Source organism: Triturus cristatus, chromosome 9 (assembly GCF_964204655.1).
Source record: "Triturus cristatus chromosome 9, aTriCri1.1, whole genome shotgun sequence".
Taxonomy (NCBI): domain Eukaryota; kingdom Metazoa; phylum Chordata; class Amphibia; order Caudata; family Salamandridae; genus Triturus; species Triturus cristatus.
The window spans coordinates 1032479363-1032505876 of NC_140592.1; the positions used below are offsets into that span (position 1 = coordinate 1032479363).

At 48.3% G+C, this 26514-nt stretch overlaps 1 protein-coding gene across 4 annotated transcripts in view; it reads left to right on the forward strand.

Moving 5' to 3' along the window:
- Positions 1-26514, forward strand: part of ENTPD5 (ectonucleoside triphosphate diphosphohydrolase 5 (inactive)) — a 407636-nt gene that overhangs the window by 151793 nt on the left and 229329 nt on the right. Inside the window, exon 1 of one of the 4 annotated variants that reach the window (XM_085626779.1) lies at positions 25539-25702. The exons of the other annotated variants lie outside the window; for them this stretch is intronic. The gene's annotated coding sequence lies outside the window, so the exon portion shown is untranslated. Of the gene's footprint in view, positions 1-25538; positions 25703-26514 lie in introns of those variants that run through there. 4 annotated transcript variants of the gene reach the window in all.

Here is a 26514-nt window from a genome sequence, read left to right on the forward strand (position 1 = left end):
AATCTTATCTCCCAGCCCGTTCACATTCCACGATAGAATACTAAGTGTGGGACTGTGTCGCTGTGTTTGTTCCCCCGTGGAGCTAACGGTGGCCTCCTGGGTGGTATTATGTGATTCCCTTGTCATGTAGGGTGGTGGAAAGTAGTCGCCTCCGCGCATCTCCCCTTGGATCTCTAACAGGTCTGAGTTGCAAAGTCTGCCAATGTGTGGTAGCTAAACCTAGAACAGAACACAAACCAACATTCCCCAGATGCCCCTGTACCCCCGCCCTCCCTCCTCCCTGCCCAGCGGATTTAAAACTACCCGCCACCCCAACTTAGCAGAGTGCTTAATTCCCATAACTTTCTTCTTGCGTGTGGGGGAATGGCTGCCCAGTGCCCCTTGTCCGATCCCCACACCATGTGCGTATCCATTCAGGAAACCGGTCAGCAGCATGTTGCAAAGTTCGTAGATCATGACCGCAACACCCCTTCATTGTCCGAGTCTACTGTGAGTGTCCAAACCCATGTGGCATCCGCCTCCTTCCCGCCTCCGAATTTCGCTCGCGCCATGGCGGCCTCAGCTACGTAGCGCAGTGACAATCTCCTGCGGTCTAGGGTCCTTTTCAGGGGAGGCAGAATGGCTTAGATGGGTGCGCCCCGCCTGGCCCGATGCCTCCACCGGGCGCCAGCCCTCCAGCCACTCTGTGGCCTCAGTCGGCGTGGCAAAGAACCATGTGCGCCCCTCCGCCTCCACCCGCAGCTTTGCCGGGTAAAGCATCGCGTATTTAAGTTCTAGAGCGCGCAGCTCCACCTTGACCGCGAGGAAGTCGCGGTGTAGTCCGGATAGAGGGTTACTGTGCAGTTGTCAACCCGTAGCGGGGGGGCGGTACGTGCCGCCTGAAGGATAGCGTCTCTATCTCGGAAGTTAAAAATACGGGCCAGGATCGGGCGCGGGGGGGCCCCAGGCCTCGGCCTCCCCCCGGGCACCCGGTGCATCCTTTCGACCGAGAAAAATTTGGAAAGTCCACGCGGCTGCAGCTGTTCCGTGATAAGCTTTTCCACGAAGAGGTCCAGTGCCGGACCCCGCTCACTCTCAGGCACACCCACGACGCGTACATTGTTCCGTCTGGACCTGCCCTCCTGGTCATCAAGCTTGTCCATAAGCTGTTTTTGAACCCGTTCCAGCGACTGTATGCGTTTCCTGCTCTCGGTCGCGTCTTTGGCGAGGGTTGCGGTAGTCGTTTCGACCTCGGACAGTCTCGTGTTAATTTTGGCAACGTCAGCTCTCAGCAGCGTCACATCTGTGGATATCGTGCCGCTAGAGGTTTGCATCTGGGTCAGCGTGGCCATAACATCTGCCAGGGTGATCTCTTTGGCCTTGTCAGGGGGGGGGGGGGAGGCAGTCCGGTTATTCTGAAAGGCATACTTGTCGATCCTGGCCTGCGCTCCCCCACGCTGGCCCTTCCCCCCCATGGTGGCCTGCGTCGGGCAGCCAGCGGGGGTGGCGCCTGCCACGGAGGTGCAAAATTACTGCCGCTTGCCACCACGGGGCCACGTATCAGCCCTCCTCCTGTCCCGGTAGCGTGCAGGCCTCTGACCCCCTGTTGGCTCCTTACCGGGTGAGTTGGCGCACACCTCGCTCCGCCTATGCCCGCAGCGTCAAGCCTCCGGCAAGGCCTGCGTCATCCGCTGCACAGCGACCCTCGACTCCGGGAGATACCGGAGATCTCCCTCCCGGGGGCCGCGCCGCGGACGTGTCACCTGCCCTCCGCTGCCGGCGGCTCCCTGTGCCTCAGACTGCCCCCAGTGCAGCTACGTGCCAGAGTCCTCTTCGGCACCACGCCGTTGCACCCAGTGCGTCTCCTCCCCTGCAGAAATGGCGCCACGCCAGGCCAACGTCGTCCCCTCTAGACGGGCCGATTGCCGTTAATGGCGGAGGAGACCCGGCCCCCGGGCCTCGCTTCCTGCCGGTATGCCTGTCCCCGGCGTGGCGCGCCTCTGCTCTGGCCGCTTACGCCGCTGGCTTCTGGTACGGCCCCCTTGCGCTTCTGCGGGTCAGGTGGCAGCTACTCGAGGCCCCGGCGCCTCCTTTGCAGATAGGCCCGGCGCCCGCAGCGAGGCAGCCGGGCGGGCCAGACGCAGCGCTTCTCGCGTTTTCTTCACTCGCCGGAGCCTCGGGTGTTCAGGGGGCTCCGTCGTGTCAGTTTCGCCGGTTTACTGCCAGGATGAGTTACGGATAGCGGCGGGATCGGGCGCTGGGCTCCGGAGCCGCACTAGGTTGCGGCCATCTTCATCGGCTGCCGACCAATCACATTCTTAGTTGTTCTGACTACACTCGGCATTATACATTCTAAAATCACAACAGGTGGCGCCTGGAATGTGGAGGAGTGGGTTGTGATGACGTCAGAAGCCTTACTGGGGTTTGGGAAAGGCACTCAGCTGATATTCTATATTAATAAAAATGCTTTACTGATTGTCACGTTTGTGTGTGGGTAAGTGAGTGAACAAGTCAATGGTTAAATGAATGAGTGAGTTCATGAATGAATGCGTGACAAAGTGCATGGATGAACAGGAGAATAAGTGGATGGATGGATGGATGGATGAATGGGTGTTGAGTTAACTGTGAAGTGCATGTATGAGTGACAGGCTACCTTTATGACTGTACATAGATTAATACATGACTGTCTAGCCATCCATCTACCCATATACATTAATCTCTGATTCAGTGTATCCATCCTCAAGCTCACACACTCTTATCTATCCATCTCTGGCTTTATAGCAACTGCACTTTGCATTCTGGATCTTATAGTTTTACTTCGACAAAGTATGCATTGAAAAGTAATCTGAGCTAAAAAAAAAAATCTGAGCTTACTATATAAAGAACAGTGGTGTAAATGCGCTTACCTCGGGGTTCTGATTGATAGTAAACTCACCTTCTCCCAACAAACCAATGCCACAGTTTCGGCTAATTTTTACCTGGTAAGGAAACTGAGGAAGGTCCTGCCCTACATCCCCCCCTGATTCCAGGAGGACGGTTGTAACTACATTAGTACTATCGAAATTAGACTATTGTAACGGTCTCTATCTTGAGATACAGAAACAACATCTGAAAAAACTTCAGATGGTGCAAAACGCAGCTGCCAGCCTTCTATTGAACTTACCGAAGTATCAATCAGTCGCTGAAGACATTTGGAAACTTCATTGGCTGCCAGTCGCACAACATATTAAGTTCAAGGCACTTTGCCTAGCCTATAAAGCCTTGAATAATGTAGGACCGGTACCTCTGAAAACTTTTTTCTCCTGGTACCATCCTGGCAGCCAGCTAAGGTCCAGCAATGCCAGGTTGATGTTGGTGCCAAGGATTCGAACCTTGAGCTGGGGAGGTCGAAGCATAGGCCATGGCACGGCTAAACTATGGAATATGCTCCCGGTGGACATGAGAGCTACCAACTCTCCTCCTGCCTCTTTTAGAAAAGACCTGAAAACCTGGTTATTTTTAAATTAATTTATTACCCCTCGCTTTCCCACAGGGCTTACGGTCCGGTTCAGCGCCAAGACACCTCCGGGTATTTGTGTCCCTTAAAAGTTATATTAGCATAACATATTCATAAACCTTATTTAACATCTGACCGGAGGTTAATTACAAGTCCTCGCGTTATGAGCAATCAATGAAACTTAAACAAGCTTATTAGATGTTTAAGGGAATTTTCGTTTAGTCATATTCACTAATGCCTAATGTATAAAATAGGTGCTCCATAGAGAACAAAGATGGGGAAGAAGCACCTTGCGCACAAGTTGTGATAGTAAAGTGCAGAATACAACTTGGAGTGCGTATGTATATCACAAGGCTTAACTGTATTTTTTTGTATAGCATTCAGCACAAGATATTTTCTCCATAGATTATACAAATGCAATCTAAGCATGAAATATTTAAGTGGTTGACGTTTCAGCCTGTGAGAAGATTTGAATTGCTGGATCTTCATCAGGACCGAAAAATGGGGGATGCACTCTGTAAAAATAGTTAAAAGTACTGCAGCCCCTTGATGCTGTGCATTAATATTTTAGCTTCCTGCATAAAATTTAGTTAAATGCATTATTTACCTCAAAGTGTAAATGTATGCCACTGGTCATATCTGATGAGATTGAATCAAATCTTGGGATGATAAAAAATTTATTTGATTACTACCCCAAAAAGAGGTTGGCGTGAACGCTGCAAAATTGAACTTTGGAATCAGTTTGATCCTGTACTGTTAATCTAAAAAAGAAGACAGATTTGTGATCCTAGACATGGAGGGAAGGCGCATTGTCGACATTCGCTAACCTTGCCTGCTGCTACCTTGCAGCATTACTAATCACATTTATACTTGAATAGACGCATGCAGTTTTTCGATGACTCAAGCTGTGTATACCCTGTAAAATATCTAACATAACTGAGAGAAAGGGTCTTCTAATTGAGAACCTTCCGAACTCTACGAAGGACACCATGAGCATTATAGTAGGAGATTAGTGCTCACCAGTATGTGGCATGAATCCGTAACACTAAAGACCCAAAGCACATCATGTACGGAGTTTATAAGAAGGAATTATTAGAGCACACAGGATACAATAACATTTTTTTTCTTATCTCTTAAGATTTTGGGCTGACCAAATATTCTTGTTCTCTGTTACTCATTTCTTCTCACTGATGTTCTGGAGTATCAAATTAGCTTGGTTAGACTTGTCATGTATGAATTTATATAGCTCGAACCTAGTTATGAAGCAAGAGGGTGCTATACTTTGTGTGGTATTGCAAGAAGTTGGGCCATATTATAGAAAGTGTTCGTTCTTTGCACGCCCCTGGGGAAGTTTGGTATTATAGAAAGGGCTGCAGACACTTGTGCGCACATATAGCACCAACGCTATCACCAGAGGATGTTCCCTCATTTGCATGAGGCATTGCCCCATGAAAATGAGGGAATCCTTTTGCCTCTGTCCCTGCGCTGTATTATAGATGTGGGTGCAGAGGCAAAGAAGCTTTGAGGAGGTGCACAGGCCTCTAAAGGGGGGGGGGCGGGTACTATAGACCCCCCCCCCCCCCCCCCCCCCCCAGACATCTCCTTGCTGGTTGGTGCAGTGACTCACTGCACGCGCCTGCAAGGGGCTCTCTAATTCCCCTAAACACTGCAGGCGGGTTGCCACCTGCACAGTGAAACACGAAGCGGCTGCTTCAAAGCCACTTCTTATTTCACTTGAATGTGCTCCCGCCAGGTAGCAACTTTGCTCTGGGGCAGCGCTTTCAATATAATACGGCGCACTCTGTTTGCGCTTCTTTGCCTCTGCGCCAGTGTCTTTAATACAGCGCGGGCGCAGAGGCAAAGGGATTTCATCCTTTCAAGGGCCACGCCCCATGCAAATGAGGGACTGCCCTCTGGAGATGGCGCTGGCGCTATATATGAGGCAGCGCTACCTATATTACAGAAAGGGCTGCACATGTGTCTGTGACCCCTTTTGTTATACCAAAGTGCCCAGAGGACACGCAAAGTGGGTGTGAACGCCCATTGTGGCCCTGGTCCACTTTCGTAATACGGCACCTGGTGGGGATTACACACGTATATTTTCCACATGACATTTTTAAAAAGTTAGTCACAGGGAGATTAAATTGATTTGCCCGGATTCATACAATGTTAAGTGAAATACCCAGCCTGAGATGTATACTGGAGTCCTCGGGTTCCAAAGTCACAGGTCTTGCCACTACGCCACATCTCCCTCATACTGGAGCAGGGGCTTAACGCAGGCGGGACCATACCCTTCACGGCGAGGTCCTTCTCAGCCCATGGCTTATGATGATCTCTGAGAGATGGTGGTCTCAAGGCCCCTCACCACATTCTGCTGGGACCCCCATCATTTAGCTTCACGCCATTGTGTTGTATATATTTATAGTAGCTTTTCAGATTTTAGAAAGCCATGGTATTTATCGGCACTAGACTCGATGTTCCATGCAAGAATTTGAATTGGTTTCAAATAAATCTACCTCATCACAAAGAACTTGTTCTGAATCCAGAATTCAAACCGCTGTAAGCCGCAAAGATGATAAAGAAACTAATTTCCAAGCGCAGTCGATATCCCGCCTTTTCCTTGTATCTTGGACAGTGTGAAGAAGTCCTCTCGGGGACACACTCTTCATTTTTCAGTTCCTGTAGGTTCGTCCGCATTTACAGTGTATGCACGTTTGTATATTTTCTGTACCGTTACTTCCCTTATTGCTCTGCGTTGTACAGTTCCTTCAGGATAGGATACTCGTGCCTTAGTAAACCAGCATTGGCATAGCCAATAGGTCTTGCCTTTGGGACCTTATAAGCAATGTTCCCTCTAATTGTTTTCCTCTGTGTGCGGCAGTGTAGGGTCTCTGTGCGCTGCAGCCATGGCTGTGCACGCCAGGAACCAGACCGCGCTTGTGCGCAGCGCCAAATATCACTCCAAACGTTTGCTTTAAAAAACTGAAAAGACGGTGCATTTGCCACACATACAACCCACGTTAAGGGGCTTAAGGCAGATTTGCAATTTGGATACACACGCCATGACATGAATTGGTTACACAGGCAAGTACACTTCAGGTTTAGAAAAGCACAAGACTCCAACGGCTGAGGGTCCATAGACTGCCTGAAGTACATGCAGTTCTTCAGCTGATGGTTAGAGGGAGATGGCATCAAACAACATCCCTAGAATTTAGAATATAGCATGGAAGGAGCAGGAAGAGAATTAAATAGAAAAAAAGAAGGCACAAGTGGATGACATGCTCATTCGGAATAACCATCGGAGAATATTCCGCCTCTTTGTCAAACACTTAGGCTCCGGGGGTTTCACACACATTCAGCAGTGTGATGCTCTCTCTGGGTGTGTGCCTATGAAACAAACATACATAAAAACATCCACTGAGGGAAGGTGACCTGACAGCCTCAGATCAAAGCAAGGAGAGAGCTAACACGGCCATATGGGCCACAGTACCACATGAGCTGGTCAGACACACTCCAAAGTTCAATTGGAACCCAAGCTTTAAAGATGAAGACAGCCAAGGGTGGTGGAACTGAATGGGGTGGTGGAAAGGGTCGGAGCAGGTGTCTCCAACGTTTTGTCCAATAAGAGCTACTTACGTTCAGAGAAAATCAGCCTGACTCACTCATTAGTGCTGTAACAGAGACCACACCAGACAATATTACATTAGTGGCCACACCAGGATTGCAAAATAGCCATTATCAGTGAGAAACCTCTGTACCTAGGTAACACTTAACAGCCATAGCGGCAATGCAACAAGCTAAAAATAAGTCTCCAACGCTGCATTGTTTATTACTCAAATATCAGCTCTAAATAGAACATAACATAGCATCTGTATGGTGGTATCTTGGTGCTGAAATAACACGTGTTTATGTTTAACAAACTGAAAGGTTGGAATAGTTTGATGGAGCAGGTAAAGCAACATTTGTATACCTCCTCTATTTTTGCATGAAATATTAATTACGTAATCATTCTAAATATTAACTCGTACTAATTGTGTGAAGTGGTATAATTAATAAACCCTTGCACCTTAATAAACAAAAGATACACGTGGGACTAAAATGCTAATTGCATGGTTAATAATTAAATGATTAACTGTGGTACGCAAACTAACTTTAGGTTGTGTGGGAATGGAGAATTGCATGATTCATGTTGCTTTTATGATGGTTTGTGCTTCCAGTGTTGCGAAATGGTGAGTATTATTGCTTTAAATGTTGCTCCACGCTAGGAAAATACTAATATATATTGGGATTAGTGTAGGTTTAAACATTAGAATCTTCATTTCTATATATTGTTTACTGTTATGTTTGTTTTTGCTTAAGTTGGCATTCGGGCCTACTAGACCGCAGTACATAAAATGGAGTTCAGAAGTGGCCACCGTCATGTGAGCGCGATGTCGACTGCGCAGACTCGGATGGCTCTGAAGATCTCCAAGCGACCTCCGATGAGAAATGAAATGTTCCTTGTCATGGATAGGAACGTAGAGGACTGCCAAGACCCAAGCTAGTGTGAATGACTGAGGGGACAATGAACGACCTGTATAAGAAGGCTTACATGTTGTTACTTCGGAACTTTCGCCTGTGAAACTACGAAAAAGAATACAATTGGGAAGATGTCATGCCCGGTCTCATGGGAAACATGCAAACCTGGGAATATTGAATAGACTTACACTTTTCGGAGGATTTAGCCAATCCGAACACTTTCCACCTCTAAATTGTTGCACATTGTCCTAAAAGTAAGGAGAAAAAGAGTATAAAAAGGGGGAGTTTAGAAGTGTAGTATCATTATCCTTATTGCTGTTAGGCTGTTAGTGTGGAGAGTCGATTTGCTGGATTGTTGGTTCGTTGGTGCGATCGCTTGGTCCCTTGGCTAAATCATGCGGACTGCGTCGTGCTGAGGAGATTTCCTGGACTTACCTGGGTTTTCTTTGATGATAAGAGGACGATTCCATCTGAAGGGATTTTGTTTTGCTTATTGCTGTGGGTTGACGGGTTGTTCTGGAGGTGGTCGCCAATGTCCAAATTTAGGTAAATATATATGTCCTGTCAATTTATGTTCGAGATCAAAGACTGGAAATCGCTCAAAAGAGAAATTGTTGAACTGTAATCCTGAATATGCCAACACAAAGTGACTTAATTAGATAAACTAACTTTGATTAATCACAAACGAGTTTGTGATTCTTTAATAAGGTATTGAAAGTTAACCGAAAGGTTCCGAAGCTTTAAATGTGTTTTAGCTGGTTCTAAATCACCATCGACCAGTCCAACTAATTGGTCCATCGACCAAGTGGTGGAGTGCCTTGATGTTAAAGTTAGGATTCTATAGGTGCATATGTATATAATGTAAAGGAATTACTCTGGATAGGTAAAGAGGTACCCCCCCCCCCACATGTCCAGCGCTTCTTTTCCTCCTGTGCGCAGATTCGAGTGAGACATATGAGTGTTGGTGTAATGGGCCCCACCAATGAATGAATGTATGTATGAATGAGCTAGTGTGGTGACGAGTCTGTGACATAGGGAGGATATGTAAATTTGCCCTTTTCCGCTGGGAATTCAGCCATTTTTCACAAACATCAACTTATGAATTCCGAAATATTTTTTTTGTCTCAAATGCACGCTTTAAAAATTTGGTATACTTGTATTAGCCCAATTCAGAAAAATCTTCTAATTTAGTGCACTGGGCATGTGAACTACTTACAGGTAGCTGGAGAGCTACCAGTTGCTCACGAGCTACTCTTTGGAGAAGCTTGGGGTTTAGATGAATTGAACATATGTGAGCAGGACTACTATTAAAGCACAATGCAGTCTCACAGGAAGAGATACGATATCCTCCCCTGCAGCCAGGCTGTGAGAATGTGAACCATGTAAACAGAAGATTAAATACTGACTTTCTTACTTTATCAAAGTGCATGAAATACGTTTTAGTCTAGCTCCCTGATCTGCCAAAACGAAGAGTGCCTGGAAACAGGTTAGCTCTCTCATTTCTGCAGTATTGTGGCTTCCTTAATGTAAAAAGCATTTTATATAGTCAAAGACAAATTCTTGCTAAAAATGGCGTCTCACATTTCATAGAACGCCCCAACCACACTGTACTGGTTGTTTATAACGGGGCCTCTCTTGCGCCTCTTTTTATTAAGCTTTGTGACTGCAATGGAAACTCATCTGTGAGTAGATAAAAGTTTGATTCAAAATGCACGCCTTTGCGCCATGTTTTCGAGGTACTGGGATTTTCAGAAAAATACTTTGCATTTAGAAGTAAATCTTTTTACGCTCAAACAAGCCGCTGCACGTTTAACCTTTGTCTTACAAATCAGCAGTCCCCTCCGTTAATGATCAGGCCTTGCGTTTGGATGGGTTGAAGGCCTGTTCGCCAGCCTTGAGTTTATTCCCGCTGATGGCCGGCACCTCAGCTGATATTTTTTGGCATGTTCCGAGACTGCAGCTGTACATTTAAACATGCAATGACCCAGATTTGCATTTGAAATCTCAACCTTTCAAAACTAATTAAAGTAATGGAGCTTTCATACGGGGCGCGCAAGGACGGGGTTCTCGCCTCACAAGGAACTAACTGGAGGGAATTCTGGGGCCGCACCATGCAGAGACCACTAGGCGCTATGAGGCTATACAGAGAAGGTTAGGCCATGGGTTTACATGGGCTGTGATTAACATGAATAGTTGAACAAAAGCCCACCGTCTTCCCCGCACAGCGCCGCGCCAAAAACATACAGCAAGTGCCCCAAGCCAGCCTTACCTGCACTCCTGTTGGTAAAACCTCATCAAGGAAGTGCGTTTCGCGCTGCTCGCTTTTTAAGAAAGGCGGCGCAAATTCTCTCTTGGGATGTCCTGTGTGTGCATGCTCCACACACGGGAGTGCGCGCTCGCAGGAAGAGAGGTATGCGTGCGCGCACCTTATAGGGAACAGTGCTTATAAGTGTTTAGTTATCCAGCACAATATCCTTGGTGCAACAACATCAACTGTTGCATGGCTAAACACTTATAAGGTCCCAAAGGCGAGACCTATTGGTTATGCCAATGCTTGAAATTGAATGTTGCTGAAAAATAAACAGAGGACAATAAAAGTTTGAAAAAACTTAGTTGGAAGGCTATATAGGTAAAATTTGCCGCCATATGATCAGAAGAATGTGATTAATCAGGCCCATGATTAGGAAATGGCGGTGACAAACTAATTGTATACGACTGTGGTATTCATGTAAGTGGAAGTGCACAGTAATCTTTAAATCTTTATTTACAAGCCCCTTGCGCCACTTTTGCGTCTTTTTTAACATGGGGAAAGATGTACGGGTGGAGCAAGGGGCTTGTAAATAGGCCCCGTGGTTTCTTTCTTATTTGATTGTGCTTTTTCTAGCCACTTTGCGCTTTGAGACCAGTGTGTACTGTGAACACACATCAGTGAATAGTGAAGGGCAACGTGTATCGACAAATCCGGCTTTTCCAACGGATTTCTGTAGCTGTGTGCACATCACCAAGTCTTGTGTCAGCTAGACATACGGTTGCTTTACATAGAAAGGTGTCCATAAGATGCAGTCTCATAATTTATACATAAGCAAGCCCACTGGCACACTTACCACTATTTTCACTTGACGCCTGTCCTCGGATGAGTAAATTAACTCAGTAGGATGAAACGCTGAGTGAACCCTGCTAGAATGAGTATACACAGTTCAGCAGCGCGCGCTTCCGCCCACCGGGATATGTGGTTTAATGTCGCCCACCTTGCACGGATGAATGGCTGTACATCATACTATAAACACAGAATCTTATGACGTGCCAAGACCAACCGCTATATGTTATGTGACATGACCGTTACACAAGTTGTGTCCTTTCACTTGTAGGCACACCTGCCCATTTCATGTTTACTACCACTAGCGAGCAGGGCTACCTGGCCGTTTCCATTTCAGAAGCAAATGATTGTAAAAGTACTTACGGAGGGTAGTTAAAGAGGAGAAGGGCACTGCCGACCCCAATAGTTCTTTCTTCACTTTACACGTGTGAATGCTTGCATCACTGTGTCAGGATGTCACAAGATCAAAATGCTAAAATATTGTTTCAAGAAAATGGAATTAGGGGCTAGGGAAAAGGTCAGAGTATTGGTGGCAAGGACAAAAACACCAAATTAAATTAAAAGACCTGGCACAGATAAAGGGAAGCAATAGCGTTACTGGCCATGTTTAAAGCTGTAGATCATGGGGCTGTATTATATGCATTTGCATCGTGCACTGAAATATCAGACGGACATTTCCACTGATCAACAAATTGAGTAAGGACATTTGTGCCAGCTGTTCATTGAAACAATGCTGCCTTTACAATTGTCCTTATGTGCAAAGTATGTTTATTTGATGGTCAGTTGTTGAAAATGTCTGGTTAAAATTGCTCCGCACAGCGGCAAATGTATGCCATCTGCTTTGCCCCCCCCCCCCCTTTAAACTCTTTGTAGAATTAGTAAAAAGGAAATAGGAAAACGAAACGCCATTATTGATTTTATTTATTTAAGGTTTTTGTAGAGCGCGTAGTAACCCGTGAGCATCCCAGCGCTAGAACCTAGAAAATCAGGAGGGAGCAGTAGAGGAAAAGACGGGAGGATCAGGGGAAGAGAAGAGTTTTCAGAGCTTTTCTAAAATGATGGAGGCTTGGTTCTGTTCTCAGTTTCCGGGGGAGACCATTCCAGTGCTTTGCTGTGTTTACAGAAAAGCGGCGGCCTCCAGACCGGGCTTTTTTTACTCTGTGAACGGTAATGAAGTTCTCGTGGTTTGACCGGAGTGGCCTGGTAGCTTTATAAGGAATGATGACGTTTTTAAGGATGGGGGGACCTTTATTGTGAAGAGGTTTATGTGCCAGGCAGAGGGCCTTGAAAACCACCCTCTCTCTGACTGGAAGCCAGTGAAGTTGCTTCAAGGCTGGCTTTACTGATGATCTGACCGGGGTGTTCGTAAGAAGTCGGGCAGCAACGTTCTGGATTCTCTGTAAGGTGTTGAATGTGGCTTCCGGGGCTCCAAGATAGATTGCATTGCTGTAATCCAGCCTAGACAAAATAAGGCCCTGGATCAGCAGTTTCCGGGAAGTGGGGGGGAGCAGGGGAAGCACCTTCCTGCATGACCTAAGAAGTCCAAAACAGACTCCCGCCGTTTTTTTTGCCTGGGTTCTGAAGGTCAGATCTTTCTCGAGCCATACACCCAGGCTCTTAACCTCGTCTTTGGGAACAGGGGGGTCACCTAAACAGGCGGGCCAGATGTTGGGCGGCAGGGAGGTCCCTTTTTGACCAAGCAACAAGATCTCGGTCTTGGACCCGTTAAGTTTCAGTGCTGAGGTGTTCATCCAGCCATGGATTTCAGTGAGGCAGCTGTGGAGATTGGAAGGTTCTTGGTTGGGGTGGGAGAGGGTCACCACCAGCTGGGTGTCGTCGGCATAATTGATAATCGTCACTCCGAACGGGGTGACCAATTCCTCCAGCGGGGACATGTAAACGTTAAATAACGTCGGGCTTAGTGAAGAACCCTGCGGTACTCCACAGCGGAGGGGTACCGCAGGGGAGTGGCTGTCATTCTCCCAAACTTGGAAGGAACGGCGATTGAGGAATGACGCGAGCCACTTCAGGGCCGTACCCTTCACTCCAATGTCTCTCAGACGCTGGATTAAAACCTGGTGATTGACAGTGTCGAAGGCCGCACTGAGGTCCAGGAGGATCACTGCCACTGATCCCCCTGTATCTAAAATGCATCTGGCCTTCTCCACTGCCGCCAGGAGGGCGGTGTCAGTGCCCTGGCCAGGGCGAAAGCCTGCCTGAGAGCTCCTAAGCAAGTAGTTAGTTTCTAGGAATAGTGATAGCTTTTTGTTCACTAATTTCTCCGTGATTTTGCTATTTCCTGGGAGGAGGGAGATTGGCCTATAATTGGCTAAATCCTGAGGGTCCAATGAGAGTTTTTTTAGAAGACCTTTGACAACAGCTGCTTTCCAGCTAGGAGGGACTTCTCCCTGCAGTAGCGAAGCGTTGATGAGGGCCGTGAGCGGAGGGATAACAGTGGGAGCCACTTTCTTGAGGAAGCGCAAGGGGACCGGGTCGCTGGGAGAGCCACTTTTGATTGTGGCAAACATCGCGGCTACCTCTTCTGTGGTTACTGGACCGAAGGTGTCCAGATAGGGTGCAGGGGTGTCAGAGGACAAACTGCAGCAAGGGGAGGGCTGTGGCTGTCATCGCCTGTGCAACCTACATCAATAGATGGTAGGGAGGCGAGAATTTTTGGGATTTTCTCATCGAAGAATATTGCCAATTTGATACATTTATTTTCCGCGGATTTAGGGTCTATGGGTTTAACAGGGGGATCTGGGACGTGGAGAAGTTCTTTTAGAATGGTGAAAGTTTCCTGAGCGGAGCAGGATGAGTTTTTAATTCGTTCCTCGTAAAATGACCTCTTGGTTTTATGAAGTGCAAGTTTGTAGGTTCTTAAGGAAGACCGGAACGCGTCTTTCTTATCTGCTGACTTATCCTTCCTCCATGCGCGTTCCGTCCTCTTGCATTCCTTCCGAAGAACATTCAGTTCAGGGGTGTACCAGGGGGAAGGGTTGACTCTCTTGGCTCGTTTAAGAGTGCTAGATCGAGGTAGGAGGCAGTCCAATGATTGGGTGAGCCAGGCATTAAATTCAATGTCGGCAGTTATGGGGTTATGAGTGGGGGAAGGGGTGGATTCCCTGAGTTTGGATGCCCATTCTTCTGGTACAAGTTTGTGCCAACGCCTGATGAAGGTTCTGATTTTAGGCAGTTGGGGTGGGGAAGTATCAAGGGGCCAGTCAATGGGGATCAGGAAATGGTCTGTCCAAGGAAGAGGGAGGGGCACGCGGGTTTTAAGGTCATGAATGTTTGTGAAAATCGGATCCAGTAACTGGCCTTTGTCATGGGTGGCCTGTAAATTCATTAAGCAAGGAAGAGCGGTCCAGCAGCAGTTCGGCTGCGGGGGTGTCAGTTGGATCCAAAAAGTGTAGATGGAAGTCTCCTAATAAAAGGAAGTTAGAAGAAGTCGTTGCCTTAAGAGTGACATAGTCAATGAACCTGCTGGGGAACTCGGCAAGCGGGCCTGGGGGGCGGTATACAAGCAACCCAGACAGAGACGTTTCTGGCGAGATTTGTATGGTGAAATGGCAACTTTCGCAGTCTTTAATATTGCCATCATCGATTCTGCAAATGAGGTGATCTTTGTAGATTATGGCTAATCCACCTCCTCTGCCACACGGTCTATTCAATGAGCAGATTTGGTGGCCGGGAGGGAGGGCATTAACAATATCAGAGCCGTTGTTAGACGTAAGCCATGTTTCTGTGAGAAACAGAATGTCAATGGCGTGATCTAAAATAAGAAGGTTTATCTCGTGGGCATGTTTGACAAGCGACCTACAGTTGAGGAGGCCAAAATGTGGGCCATGGCGTTCTGTCTCAGCGCAGGGCGGGTTGCAGAGACTACAGCAGGTAAAGGAGTTATCACCAGTATAGAGGTAATTACAGGTGGAGTGTTTACGCGGATTCAGTGCCAGAAGCATGTCCCGGGTATAAGTGAGGCAGTGCCTAGGACAATTGGGCATAGTGCCCGGGCCTAGGGCCGTCCGGGCCCGGACGGGCCCAGACGGGCTTGCCTTCGGCGCGCCCGCTGCGCCCGTCCGCTGCGCGTCCGGTGTAAACACATTGTTTTATAAGGAGAATGGAGGTGTGGTCTCTGACACAGAGGCGTGTCCTGCACCTGGTTTCCCTCTCCCGCGTCAGCGCTGACCTCGGCTGCGCGGAGGGGGTCAAAGGTCAAGGGGGTGCCTGGCGAGCGTCGCTCGAAGAACACAAAGGTAAAATAACACAGTGACAAAATTTTGGATTTTAAAAAGCCAAACAGCTAAAGTCTCCCGGCTGTGCCTCAGGAGTTAACTAGGATCTGAACGCCGCTCGTATTCAGCGCGTTTATGTAGTCAGAGGGGGTGTGGTTAAAAATGGGAGTGATTACCCGTGGGCGGAGATTGGCGCCTGCACCTGGTTTCCCTCTCCCGCGTCAGCGCTGACCTCGGCTGCGCGGGGGGGTCAAAGGTCAAGGGGGTGCCTGGCGAGCGTCGCTCGAATAACACAAAGGTAAAATAAAACAGTTTCTATGAAATCTCAATGAAAATTGTATCAAAAACATGCACTAATGTATTATAAACATACCTGGGAGCATCAGGGATTCAACTTACTCTGGTTTAAAAAAACAAAACAACAAAAAAAGCAAAAGCCAACATGGCGGTGTGCTTTTGCAAAATGTACTTGATAAGCTATCTCGGTTACCAGGCACGTGCGGGGCTACAATGGCTATCTTCAGAAGAGTTAGGTAGCAGAGGAAACATTTTTGAGAGACATGCCGAATGGCCTGTGGGGCGTTATGACATCACAAACTTCAGCATTGTGGAAACCAGGCCGTTATTGCCAGTTAGTGCCCCCTTTCCAGCAAGCTATTTGAGTAGTAGTGCTGGATCATTCAGTTTCATGTTATCATATAGTTCCTGCTTTAACCACAGAAAGGGACCAGTCATTGGAGGAAGACGATTAAGTTATGCATTATAGAAGTAAGCACAGAAAACGTCATTACATCACCATAGGCTGAATAATGTGCGCCAGATTGACCAATACACATATCTCACATTTTTCGCCGGAGAGGACATGATGGATTCACGTGCGGATAGATTGGTTTGCGCCCAGATAGCTTTCTGTAAGATGTGCATTGTGAGATATATTACTGTGTTTAACTTAATGCCTCGCGCCTTTTTTTGTGGTAGTTCCCATTGATCGAGCAGCGTGTGGGTGTTGCCACTGGCGTTGAGTAAGTTGAGCAGACGCGAGACAGAGAGGGCGGCGCGAGTGAGTGGCGGGAACGTGTGGGCGAGGAGAGAGGAGCATGCGCTTGGGAAAGCAGTCTGCTCTTTTTGGAAGCACATTCTCGTGCTTGTGGCGGGCCCCTGCGCTCTCCCGCAAGGTGTATGCCGCCACGAGTATGTGCTTCGAAAAAGAGTAGAAAGACTGCTAAAGGTCCTCCTATGCAGCGCAAGCGCGCTGCGTAGGCGAGACCTAAAAAGTGGTGCACAAAGCACTGGCCTGCCGCTATGGTGGGTACACGAAGTTCTGGCCTGCCACTGGACAAGTTATATGAAGCACTGGCCTGCCACTGGAGAGTGCACCTGAAGCATTCATCTGCCACTGGAGAGGGCCCATTCAGCATAAGGCTCCAACTAGAGAAGGTGCATGATGCATGGGAATCCCACTGGAGAGGGCGCATGAAACATAGGCCTCCCACTGGAGAGGATGCATGAGGGACTGAGCGGGCACTGGGAAGGGCACATGAAGCATTAAATTGCCACTGGAGAAGTTAAATGAAGCACTGGCCTGCCACTGGATAGTGTGCATGAAGCACGGGACTACCACTAGAGAAGGCGCATGAAAAATAGGCCTCTCACTGGAGAGGGCACATGAAGAATAGGCTTCCAACTGGAGAGGGTGCATGAGGCACTCAGCCACCCCTGGAGAGGATGCATGAGGCACTGAGCTGCCACTGAAGAGAGTGCATGAAGCTCTAGTCTGCCACTGGAGATGGTACAGGAAGCACAGGCCTTTCACCAGGAACCTCTGACCTGCTACTGAAAAGTGCACATGAAGTATTCATCTGCAGCTAGTGAGTACCCGAAGCTCTGGCCTGCCACTGAAGAGGGTGCATGAAGAATAGGCTTCTCACTGGAGAGTGCGCGTGAAACATAGGCATCCCACTGGAGAGGATGCACGAGGCACTCGTCTGCCACCAGAGAAGGTGTATGAAGCACCGTCCTACCACTGGAGAGAGCACTGGAAGCACTCGCCTACCACTGGAGAGAGTACAGGAAGCACTGTCCTACCACCAGAGAGCACAAGAAGCACTCGCCTACCACTGGAGAGGTCAAAATGAAGGGTAAACCCATATAAAGTCACTGGGACCTGGGTATAGAGCAGTATGAGAACAGTGGTCCCAGCATACAGAATCATTCAATACAAAGCATTTAGAAAAACAATGTACCAAGAAACCTTTTAAGGAGGTTCAAATGCCTATTTAATCACATTGAACACTTATAATTTGTTATTACTGAGTTCCATAGTACAGACAACATTTTTGGTATCATAACAGTGCCCAGAAAAGAGGAGGAGGAGTCAGGAGGTGAGTGATAAAGTGTAGGATTTGGAAGGAAGTGAATACAAAAAATAGATGCATTAAGAACACAATCAAATTAATCGGCAAAATTAAATCTCTGCCGTATTTAAATTCAGATCAAATCATGATTCAAATATCTACAATTCTAAGAGAAGCCATATATATGAAGAAGATCACAGTACATCCTGAACTGGTGATAATATTGGCAAAGATGTTGTGTCGACGTTTCGACCCCTTAAGGCATGTAGGTACTCATTGCGACCTTACGGGATGGGGTCTTCATCAGGACTGGGGTGCAAGTGGAAGGGGGGGTGGGTGTGGGCACCTAAAAAACAAAATTGAACGAGCGTAAGGCTAATAGATCTATAAAAACGGGAAAGAAATTAATTGCAATAGTTATAAAAAAAGGTTACCCTATCTGTCAGAAGACAGGACTCTAAGACGTCAAAGGATCGTCAAAGGTGGAGGGTATCAAACTCCCCGAAGGTAACGACAGAAGCGGGAAAAAAGGTATCCACCTAAAATCGAATAGGTAAGTTAGTGGATAGAGTGGAGATAAATTACCAAACAAAGGCGCTCCACGATTAGGCGCATAACTTACTATGTCGCAGAAAGGCTTTTCTGTCGAGTTAAATCAGGAGGCTCTCAATATTCAGCACTCCCGGAAAGAAATCCAATTCATTATGGACAAGGCAGTTGGGGGACTAGTCGCCACTAATTCGCCGCCAAGAAATTAATCTAAAAAGGAGGGGAGGGAGGGAGAGGATTAAACAACCAGACGTCAGAAAGGACCTGCATAAATCACAAAGCATGAATGAAGGCACAGGGGTCCAGCTACGTGGAGCAAGGAACGTGCCATTAATACGCGCGTGGCCAGCAAAATCACGAAGGTATCGTGATCTGAAAAATGTGACCCGAGGGTCCTTAAGTATGCTAAAGAATACCCAACCGGTCCAGTCACTGAGGATAGTAGGACAAAGGACCGTGTTGACCAGTGAATTAATAAAATGTATTGGTAAGCGGCTTAAATCTAAGGGCAACGCAGCAAATAAGGGAAAACAGTACAGTTGTCAGGAGAATAAACGGACAAACTGCACAAAGTAATGCAACAATCAGTTAACGGGGAGCTACAAGGATGCTCTTACCCTGCTTCTCCGGTCCCGTGTGAAGGATGAAGGGAAAGCGAGCCGAGTGATCGTAGGTTTACTTAAGACGCGAGATCATCACGTGATCTCCGTTATTGTGCTGGCGCTAAATGCCGGTGGCTTAACGTAATGGAAAAAAGACTTTGGTTGGAAGATTACCGGGAGCGGTGGACAAAGTTCCGTGGTTGGCATATTCCTCTAAATGGTAAAAGATTGACCTAGTGTGATTCAAATGAAACCATCAAACATGAGCTAAGTGTATATATATACTCGTGAAGGCAGAAAACAATATAAGTTGTCCATATGCAGTGTATATATAACAGTCAAACATTAACAAATGTCGAGTAAAGTTTTACATATTGTCAAACCAGATGGGTAAATAGTTCGTACAGAAAGTAAATGAACTAAGTACTCATTAGTGTTAAATGACAACCAATGATTAAAAGGGGGGTTTTCATTCAGGGGTTAGGAGGCGATTCAGGAAAAGGTTACAAATCCGTAAAAAAAACAATGAAGTTAAATTCGAAGGACTGCTAGCTGGGCGTAGCTACCATCGAGTTCATTCAATCCATTAATTACAGTGTCCAATTTAGTCATCCATTTAGATTCTCTTACATTTAGAATAGCTGATAGATTGCCGCCTCTGGGGCCCACTTTTACCTTTTCTAACACCAACCATTTAAGATCATCAGGCTTGTGATTCTTTATGACACAGTGTTCAACAAGGGGTGCACCCACTACATTACACCGGATACGGCTGTGGTGTTGCAGAATGCGGGACTTGACTTTCTGTTGTGTCTGTCCAATGTAGAGGAGTCCACATGGGCAACTGATGCCATAGATTACATGAGTAGAGTTACAATTGGTAAACGAGCTCAAAGTGATCGAATGTTCTTTGTAGCAGAACATTTTTGTCGTAACTGTTGTTTCACAGGCCTTACAATGACCACACTTAAAATGCCCCATCACTGGAGGCAGGCTCCAAAGTTCTTGGATGGTTGGTGCTGTTGTTGTTTCAAGGAAAGACTGAACTACATAGTCCTTCACACTTCTGGCTTTCTTGAAAGAATGCATAGGTGGAGTGTGTTGGTCGATGTCATCGGCTACCAGTTTCCAGTGTTGATTAATCACTTTCTTGATTGCGTTGCTTCGTGTTGAAAATGTAGTAACACAAATCATTCTCTGCAAAGACGAGTCTTGTCTGACCTTGGGTGTTAAGAGAGTTTCTCTCGGGTTATACCAAGCCCTCTTGCGTGCTTTCTTGATCAGCCTCCTCGGGTAACCCCTAGTGGTTAATCGGTTACTGAGATCTTCAGATTCTTTGAAATAGTCATCCTTTTTGGTGCAGTTTCTGCGGATCCTCAAAAACTGACCAAAAGGTAAATTATCCCTTAGGCCACGCGGATGGTGGCTGTTGTATCTTAGTAGGGAATTTCGTTCGGCAGGTTTGCGATACAGTGTTGTGTGGAGTTTGTTGTCCTCACTGTAAATCTTGATATCCAGGAAAGCAAGTTCATTGGCATCGGAGTGTATGGTGAACTGAATGTTATCGTTGCAATGATTAAGCCACTCATGAAAGTTCGCCAGATCAACCGCATCCCCATTCCAAATCATGAGAATATCGTCGATGTAACGTCTCCACAAATCAATCTTGCTAGAGAATGGATTGTTATTGAAGATGAACGACCGTTCAAAGTGATCCATATAGATTATTGCTAAATCTGGAGCAAAGGCTGCTCCCATGGCTACGCCCTTAGTTTGGACGTAGTATTCTCCTTGGAAAACAAAGAAATTCTTATTCATAGCAATCGTCAAGAGTGAGATTATAAACTCTGTTGGTACTCTCATCGGGGATGGTAGTGTGTCAAGAGCTTCACTAATCACAGCCAAAGCAGGTATCTGGGGAATACTGGTGTAAAGGGACACGATGTCACAGGTCACCACTGGAGAGAGCACAGGAAGCACTGTCCTACCACCAGAGAGCACTAGAATCACTCACCTACCACTGGAGAGCGCACAGGAAGCACAGGCCCGCTACCTGAAGGTGCATGAAGCACTTGCCTGCTATTTAGGAAGGTGCATGAAGCACTTGTCTGCCATTAAGGAAGGTGCATGAAGCACTTGCCTGCCATTGGGAAAGGTGCATGAACTTACCTGCCATTGGGGAAGGTGTATGAAGCACTTGCCGGCCATTGGGGAAGGTGCATGAACTTACCTGCCATTGGGGAAGGTGCATGAAGCACTTGCCTGCCATTGGGGAAGGTGCATGAAGCACTTGCCTGCCATTGGGGAAGGTGCATGCATGAACTTGCCGGCCATTGGGGAAGGTGCATGAACTTGCCGACCATTGGGGAAGGTGCATGAAGCACTTGCCGACCATTGGGGAAGGTGCATGAAGCACTTGCCGGCCATTGGGGAAGGTGCATGAAGCACTTGCCGGCCATTGGGGAAGGTGCATGAACTTACCTGCCATTGGGGAAGGTGCATGAAGCACTTGCCTGCCATTGGGAAAGGTGCATAAAGCACTTGCTTGCCATTGAGGAATGTGCGTGTGGGAAAGCACTGTCTTGCCACTGGGAGGGTTCATGAAGCATTTTCCTGCCATTGGGGAAGGTGCAGGAATCACTGGCCTGACGTGGGGTGGGGTGGGGTGGTGGGAGGCGGCGACAGAGGATTGGGGCGGTGCATGAAGCAGAAACCTGCCGCTAGAGAGGATGTATGAAGCAAAGGACTGCACAAAACTGGTACTGTGGAGGGTGAACAAAGCAAATGTGTGCTGCTGCTGGGGAGGGTTATGGAAGCACTGACCTGCCACTGGAGAGGGTGAATGAAGCATAGTCCTGCCACTGTAGGTTGCATGAAGCTCTGGCCTGCCAAAACAGATGAGGCAAGAAGCGAAGGAGACGATGCGTGAAGCACTGGCCTTCCCTGGGGAGGGTGCACCAAGCACTTACTTTTCATTAGGTAGTTCATTGGTGTTGTGCGGCTGCGGTGTTTCTGATGGATACGTCTGCCTGTGAATTCCTCACCTTTTGAATTACCCCTGCATGTCTGTAACAATGTTAAACTACTAAGAAATGAGTGTCCTGGAAAAACGGTTGCACATCGATGGCGCGGAAAAAAGGGAACTGATGTCCGCACGCCCATGAGGTCTTCTTATGGCTCCGATGATGCTGCGAGTAGAGCCGATCCATTGTGACGTCCTCGTTGACGTGGGAGAACTATGGAGAAAAGTTTCCGTGGAATGCTATACAAGGGGTAATTCAAAAGGTGAGGAATCCACAGGCAGATATACTGTATCCATCAGAAAAAGCGTTACACCTAACTTGTTCTTTCCGCATAATTATGGATTGGACGCATTTGCCACATAATCTATTCTCTTCTACATAATATGCAAATTTTAGCAAAAAAAATGTTCCTGGTTCAAACGTTACTACAAATGCTGCCACCTATGTGGCTGCGCAGCGGCAGGCCTTTATCGCTCAGTGACAGGTCACCTTTCTTTTGCTGATTGATGCATTTAGATGCTAATCTGATACTAATGTGGTGCAGCCTCTGCCCAGACAGTGTTAACATTGTAAAAATAGTGAAGTAATACTCCCACAATATGCTCTGATACGCCACACAATTTGTCTTTTCTGGTCACATAATTTAGTTAACCCTGCTGCATAATTCCTTTCTCTGCTCCCGCATAATTCCAGTGCATGAAGCACTGGTCTGCCTCCGGAGAGGGTGAAGAAACCAGTGGTCTACCACTGGGGAGGCTGCACTGAAGCAGTAGTCTTCCACTAGGCAGGGCGCATGAAGCACTAGCCTGTTAGTGTTGAGAGTGAAGGAGGTACTTGCCTGCCACTGGGGAGGGTACAGCTAGCACAATCCTGCCATTGGAGAGGGTACAGCTAGCACAATCCTGTCAATGAGGAGGGTACAACTAGCACAATCCTGCCACTGGGGAGTGTACAGCTAGCATAATCATGTCAATGGGGAGGGTACAGCTAGCACAATCCTGCCACTGGGGAGTGTACAGCTAGCATAATCATGTCAATGGGGAGGGTACAGCTGGCACAATCCTGTCAATGGGGTGTGTACAGCTAACACAATCCTGTCAATAGGGAGGGTACAGCTGGCACAATCTTGTCAATGGGGAGGATGCAGCAGTAACTGGCTTGCCAAAGGGAAGAATGCATAAAGCACCGGGATGCCTCTGGGTAAGGTGCAACAGGCACAGGCCTGTCTCTGGGTAAGGTTTAACAAGCACAGGCCTGCCTCTTGGTAAGGTGCAACAGGCACAGGCCTACCACTGGGTAAGGTGAACAAGCACAGGCCTGATGCTGGGTAAGGTGCATAAAGCACGGGCCTGTCACAAGGTAAGGTACAACAAGCACGGGCCTGACGCTGGGTAAGGTGCAACACGCACGGGCCTGGCGCTGGGTAAGGTGCAACAGGCACAGGCCTGCCACTGGGTAAGGTGCAACAAGCACAGGCCTGCCACTGGGTAAGGTGCAACAAGCACAGGCCTGCCACTGGGTAAAGTGCAATCTGCAGATGCTTGCCACTGAGGTACAACAAGCACAAGCCTGCCACTGGGTAAGGTGCAACAGGCAGAGGCCTGCCACTGAGGTACAGCAAGCACAGACCTGCCACTGGGTAAGGTTCAACAGGCACAGGCCTGCCACTTAGGTACAACCAGCACAGGCCTGCCACTGGGTAAGGTGCAACAGGCACAGGCCTGCCACTGGGTAAAGTGAAAACGGCAGAGGCCTGCCACTGAGGTACAACAAGCACAAGCCTGCCACTGGGTAAGGTGCAACAGGCAGAAGCCTGCCACTTAGGTACAACCAGCACAGGCCTGCCACTGGGTAAGGTGCAACAGGCACAGGCCTGCCACTGGGTAAAGTGAAAACGGCAGCGGCCTGCCACTGAGGTACAACAAGCACAAGCCTGCCACTGGGTAAGGTGCAACAGGCAGAAGCCTGCCACTGAGGTACAGCAAGCACAGGCCTGCCACTGGGTAAGGTTCAACAGGCACAGGCCTGCCACTGAGGTACAACCAGCACAGGCCTGCCACTGGGTAAGGTGCAACAGGCACAGGCCTGCCACTGGGTAATTTGCAACAGGCAGAGGCCTGCCACTGAGGTACAACAAGCATAGGCCTGCCACTGAGGAAAGAAGCGCTTTGGAGTATTGTGCCCTCCCCATCAACAAGAGGATAACCTTCAAGCTCCTCACCCACGCACACAAGGCACTCCACGACACCGGACCAGCGTACCTCAACAGACGACTCTGCCTCTACACCCCCCCCCCCGCCCGCCAACTCCGCTCCGCAGATCACGCCCTCGCCACTGTCCCCCGCATCCGAAGATTGACCGCCAGCGGCAGATCATTCTCCCACCTCGCCGCCAAGACGTGGAACACCCTCCCCATCCGCGTACGGCAGACCAAAGACCTTCTAACCTTCAGGAGACTCCTCAAGACCTGGCTCTTCGAACAGTAGCAGCATTCCCCTCCTCCCCCCAGCGCCTTGAGACCCTCACAGATATGTAGTGCGCTTTAAAAATGCTATGATTGATTGATTGATTGCCCTGACCTATTCCTCTCCAGGTTAGAAACGAGAGGTGATTTCGCCAGCCTCTCTTCTTCCCCTCCCCCAATACATGGAGACGCCAAAAGAGGAGCTGAGGCGCAGAGCTGGTAAGTCCTTGCTTGTCTAGCCTTGGCTCAAGGGTGCTTGCGTTGGCGCTAGCCAGCACACAGCTAGAGAATAGGAATGTGCCATGTCTTGATGGGTATGGCCCATTCCTGCCCTATCCAGTTGACGCAACGCTGCAAGTTGTCTTGCTGTGTTGCGTACTGCAATCAGAGGGACCGGTGTGGGTTTGCCCAGACATGGTAGGCACTGAGATATTGAGGGTAGGGTAGAAGGGCGCTGGGCCATGGGCAGGAGCCAGGTGGTCTTAGCAGGCGGTCTTGGTATTGCTTTTTGTTGGGTGCTGATTTGGAGCCAGGTTACAGCGCAGCGCTTCACAGAGAACAATTCACTTGAATAACTAGACTGGAGCCCCTCAAGCATGAGGTGCACAGAACACAAGCTTTGGGGGACCTCCTGACCCAGGATTCCTTACCATGGCAGGATGAACAGCTGAGTGGGTCTGTCGAGACTCAAATCTGGGACTTACAAGTTGCACCGAGATTGTATCTAGAACAGAGACATTAACGAATACCAATTGCACACTCCAATATAGCGTGTGCTTATAAATAAGTACATTACAAGCAGAAATCACTATATATGTTCTTATGTTTTTTGGCGGCATCTTTGAAGTTCCCAGTGGCAAATCTAATTAATACGTTATGAATATATTTAAGGTATGCAGCTCTGGCATTACCATATGCTCCAAAAAAACAAACCCTTCGCTTGCTCTGCCCTGTTTCTGCCCGACGGCTTTGAAATTAAAATATGTGGTTGTATTTTAAACCCTATGGCTCCATTCCTGGCCTCGTGGTTGGCGGGAAGGGTGCAGTGTTGCTCACCCTCCTCGGGTTTCGTCGTAGGCCGCTGCCGCTGAGAGGCCTGCAGTGGGCTGTTCGTTTAAGGACATGGACACCGGTTGGCGTCAGCACACCCCTGCTTTGGTTTTTTTGTTCCCCTGAGAAAATCCCTGTGAGAAATAACGTCGGTGTGATGTTGTAAAGTACAGTGACGTCCTGCTTTTGAAAAGTAGGACAGAAGTTGTGCTACCCACAGAGGGGCTGGCATGGCAGACGGGTGCAAAGGTGAACGCTGTAGATAAAAGCAAGCCCGGCGGGGCATTGACAGGCACTGTACGGGTGCAGGAGCGCGGCTGGTACCTGCACTAGAGGTGAGAGTAGTACGCCGATCTAACTACAGGCGGGGGCGTAACACAGGCTCCCGCAGTACGGTGCGGGGGGTGGGCGGGGGGTGAGCTGCATGCCCCCCCTGCCCCCTCCGCACAAAACTCTGGCCTGAGAGCGCCTGATAAAATCTGGAGCGGGCCCCTCCATGTACCTTGGCTTGCAGGGGGGCCCTCAAGTTTCGTTATGCCACTGATTGTGTCCTCTCGCCGCCATATACGGGGCTGTGGCGTCATCTGCTGGGGGGGATACGTTCAGGGGAGGGGCTCCAAGAGGTTTAGTGTTGCTTGCTGCTTTTCCAGACGGTCTTTGTCCACAGATGCGGCTGCTCAAGTGTAGTGGGGGCACGGGTCAGGGCAGGAGGCCATTGGTGGCCCCCGGTCAGACAAAAAAAACCTCATGTTTGCGGTATAAAAGTCCCGGGTTGAAATCTTTATAAACGGTGGGTGGGCTTTCCAATTAGCACTTCTAGAACCAGTTTTGATCTAAGCAGACATACCGGCAGATAACGCCAGTGAGGCGAGACCAGTGGGAAAGAAACCACAGCTGCAGTCCTGTACTGGCGGTGCAGTACTCCAGCAGAGTGACTCCGTGCCGAACCCCTAGGGGCCGCTGAACAATGGCCGTGGGGAAAAAGGGCGAGAAGCAGGGTCTATCTGTAACCTCTTTTATTTACGATGCTTAGGATGGTGGATGGACTGTGTGCTTTTAGTAATTAGTAAACCCATTGTCCGTGTCACTTGTAGTAAACGCTCCCACCCTTCCGAGACCTATTGGCTTTGCCAAACCTTGTTTTGAT